Source organism: Triticum dicoccoides, chromosome 7B (assembly GCF_002162155.2).
Source record: "Triticum dicoccoides isolate Atlit2015 ecotype Zavitan chromosome 7B, WEW_v2.0, whole genome shotgun sequence".
NCBI classification, from domain to species: domain Eukaryota; kingdom Viridiplantae; phylum Streptophyta; class Magnoliopsida; order Poales; family Poaceae; genus Triticum; species Triticum dicoccoides.
Window position 1 is genome coordinate 576578147 of NC_041393.1, and position 4711 is coordinate 576582857.

Consider the following 4711-nt stretch of genomic DNA (forward strand, 5'->3'; position numbering starts at 1 on the left):
CGTTTTCAAATTCTGTGTTAGGATGAGAAGGAACAAGTGTGGCGTCTCGCTGAGGGCGCAGAAACCTGTAGGATCCTCGCACTTTGGGCACTGCAAATGAAACACACTAGATTCAGTAGGAAGAAAAATGCATCAACGGCGAAGGCTGCCATCCTAGGATTACCCGCGACCAAGGGACTTGGATTGATCGGGGATGTATGAAGAATTCATACCTGGTTCTCCATGAGAAAACCCTATGCAATCTCCGAGGGGGGGTTTTCTCTGAACAAGCAAACGAGGGAGAAGCGGATTCAGGCCCAGTGAAATATTGCCGCTTCGTCCGTCTAGCTTACTACTAAAGCTGGAAAGGGGGGTTTTGTGATTTGACAGCTCATTGGGCATTACTGCGGTGCTACGACTGGGGTGTGTCTACCATGCAGTTGTGCACTCTAATTTGGTGCATATGGCACGTGGACCCTGTTGCCGGATGCCCCACATATCAGCGAAAGGAAGTAGAAAGACATGAGTAACTAGTTACACATAAATATATTTTTGATAGAGAGATACTCCCTCTGTAAATAAATATACAAATCTTTTATATCACAGCTTTATACATAAGAAAAATCAAGGGGAATATATATAACATATATAATTATAAAAACCAGAGTTTTTTTTAACACAATATAGACGAGTTGGTGATGATGGTGTGCCTGCCATCCTGCAATATAGGCCATCCGATTTATATCTGACGGATAGGAAGGAAACTATGGCAATTTTGCAAAAAGGTACCCATACACCTCTCCACATTTGCAAATAAGGCCTTCCCTCATTCATCATTTTCTCTCACAAGATAAAATACTCATACAAATGCATCTTGATGTTACGTGCAATGCACGGGCATTATGGGGGTTCAGCTGAGAATATAATACTCAGACAGGCTCACGGTTCTGGACTTTCGGCCACAGGCCCACCCTGCATGTTTGGGGGGCCATGTGTTCTACCTCAGCGCTTTTCATATTGCAAGCGATCGGTACGACGCTGGTTTTAGATGTTGTCGCAAGGTGAATACACAAAATTGAATAAAGCATGGCAGCTGTTGGAATCAAATCGAACGATAGTTCCTAACCAGCAATGAGAGTTGCAATTCTATCAACGATATACCATGTGATAAATTATACTGTCATACTACTTATACACATAGGACACTTGTTTCACCATGCCAGATTATTACATCAAAATCTCTCGGAGGATAGATCAGTTTGGTAGTTGCGTGCTGCTACTGAAAAATTTCAAATTTGATTTGGACCAGCTCTCCTGGTCGAGAAAGTTCGATTTTTGACATCATCCCCTACCGCAAGATATGATTTAGATTTGAACCTTGACCATCATTTAGCATCAATCATCATGCGACCATCCTTTATACTTACTGTAAATTTAGCAGGTTCATTCACACCAAGGCTACGCATGGTAAGAGAAACTTGGTCGCGGTCGCCCGAATTGTTGAACGACTCCCTCGTTGCTTTAGGAATTCTCTGTTTGCAAACAAGAAGGCATACCTAAATAGTTAGATCAACACAGTGAATCATGTGAAACAACATGGAAAGAAAAAAGAACGAAGCACTTGGGCGGCCAATGCTTACCAAGAAGGTGGACATGTCGGTTTTTGTAAGGACTTTGGTATATGAAGTGCGAACTGCAGCCCAGTCTGTTGCCGGTGCAACTACTCGTTCGGTTGCTGATGCACAGGCCGGAGCAGATGCAAGTACAAGTGTTGGTGCACGTGCCGAAGTCACTGCTGCTGCCAGAGATGCTGCTCCTTGTAGAGCTGGTGTCGGTGTCGAAGTAGGTGCCGATGTTGATGCCCAATCCTCCGGTAGATCAGCCTGATCCGCTGACGCACTCTGTGCCCAATCCTCAGCTGGATCAGACTGAGCTTCCGTCGCTGTCAGTCCTAGAGCAACTGCCGGTGCTTGATCCGTTGCTGAAGGTGGTACCGATGTGCGAGACAGCGGCGATCGTGTCTGGTCTGCTATGATCAGCTTTCTAACTTGACTAGGTTCTGTGATCGTGATCCAGCTTTTTTCTTCATTTCTTTTAAACACGAGAAGGACTAATTGTGGCGTTTTTGTTAAACCAAACTGCAGTTCATCATAGGGATTCAGCTTGTACTCAGACAACAGACTGATCCAATTTTTTCCAGTAATATAAGTGATGGACAGTGCCTTCATTACTGACATGACATAAGAAGTGAAACCTACAAAAATAGCCACCGTAGAGCAAACCAAATGGTTTATTCTGTGATGAATGTCACATGGCAAAACCTGCATCGTAAAATTGCAGGAAAAGAAAGAAAACATGACATTAAATCAATAAGATTTAGACAGTAAATCAATAAGATTTACTTGATGTGACACGAGTGAATCCTTACTAGGAAATCACTATGTTGAAGTACTAAACAGAAGATTGATCGTCCAACTACGGGTGGCATGCAGGACCCCCCGCCTACTCCCACAAGTAGGACAGTCCAAAGGTCATGACAAATCATATGGGCCGAACATCCATGGGACTGGAAATCCTGGTGGGTGCGGTAAACCCTACAATGCATACAGATATTGGAGTGTAACCATAATTGATAAACCGTCCTCACAAAAAAGATGATCTGGATACTTCAAAATATACAGACTAAATTGAGTGGACAGACATTAACATAGACTATTCTCAGGACTGACCACACACCAAAAGCGGCAGTACTAAACAATACAGGGTTCACAAACACAAATCAAGTACTAAACAATAGTACTTACTACAAACAAGCAAAGTTGCACTATTCTCTACAGACTATTTCTTGCCAACGACCTACGGGATGAACCCCGCATAACTGACTAGGCCATGGACTTCGTGAGAGATGTCTACCTGCACCATCACCATCTCGTCAACCTTGGAGAACCTAACAGAGTGGTCTTTCCACTCATAAACATGATGATGAAGACAGGTCGCATCAGATTTGTTGGGAAGCTTTACAAGAACCACACCCTTCATAATCGAAGGCACAACCAGGAAATTGTTGTGGTCAAGTACAGCCTCAAGAACACGCCTGACAACAATGCTACAGGAGAACACTAGTTCAGGACACGTGGCGACAAGGACACAACAGCTAGATAGTTTGCAGTAGAACTCATCCTCAGGTCTCCTAGTTCACACGGCATGACTTTGAGAACTTCATCTCCACCGCGGACCTGGTTCTAATTCAAACAGAAACCATATTTTATTACTACCTCCATTCAGAAATATAAGATGATTTTTGATATTATACTCCATATATGACTACATATACGCACAGAAATGAGTGAACGAAGACACTAGAACATGTCTTCAAAGGCATGACAGCAAAGGGATTACTTGCAATATCCATTACACAAGTTACTGAGGCAAATATACCCTCTTCAAAGGTAGCACTGATGTTCATAAAGTGCTCCCTCCGTCCCAAAATTCTTGTCTTAGATTTGTCTAGATACGGATGTATCATGTCACATTTTAGTATTAGATACATCCCTATCTAGACAACTTGATACATCCGTATCTAGACAAATCTAAGACAAGAATTTTGAGACAAAGGGAGTAGTTGAAAGTAATCTATAAGAAATCAGTGTCAACCTCTTGCATGTTTGGTCAAAAGAGGAATTTAGAACCGTCATTTGGCACACAAAAATCACATGCAAGATCACCCAGAAAGTTGTACTACTAGTACTAGTACTGTGTGTTAGATGAAAAAACACGATCAAGATTGAGAAAAAGATCGTCAAGAAGAGATATTACCTGGACTTGCTTAATGAGGGATCCCGGAGAGGGGGGTTGGACATGGCGATGGCTTTGATCTTGTCTGCGTTAGTCTCGGCGTACCATGAGCCTCGACGGTTTTGGCCAGAGCCATAGACATCACGTCGGCCGGTGCTCTAGTGTCCATCCAAGATAGGAAGCTGAGAGAGAAGAGTGAAATGAGGAACGAGATGAGGGAGAAGCGAAGCGAGTGGGGGTTTTCTTCAAGAGAGGAAGCTAAGAGAGAAGAGTGAAATGATGGTTGCTTCGTCCGTCCAACTTTCTGCTAGAAAGGAGGGGTTTTTGTGATTTGACGGCTCATTGGGCATTACTGCGGCGCTTCGATCGGGGTAGTCTACCGTCACTCTACTACGGAGTAATTTAGTGCATGGCTGGTGGATCCCGATGTTGGCTGTCCCACACAACGGCGAAAGTGAGTAATTTAGTGCATGGCTGGAGGAGGATCCACACGGTAGAGCGTGTCCACTATTTTTCTGAAGAAAAAAATGATTACAACAAGCGTTTCCACTCTTATGATGGAGGAGTGCGAAACACGGCATCCACTTGAACATACACAGTGCTCCTACTACTAGGCATGTTCAGTGGTTCATATGTCAGTGCTACATAATCTTGTTGCTAGTGTAGTAAGATATGACGATAACAAATGATGTTGTGCGCATGTCAACTATATTAACAGTAATGTAGTAACATAGTACCATTTTTTCGACTGTCCGATCGAGAATGGACAGTGAGATGAATGTTAACAGAACTAGGTCTACAGCACACGGAGAGTATGGTGCTATAGTACTCCATGAAACATGAACCATATGAAGCACGAATCAGTGTTAGGCAGGGTGTATGAAGGGTGCATGGGATGGGAGCAAAAGTTCCCTTCTCGACCCACTTTTGGATGTTT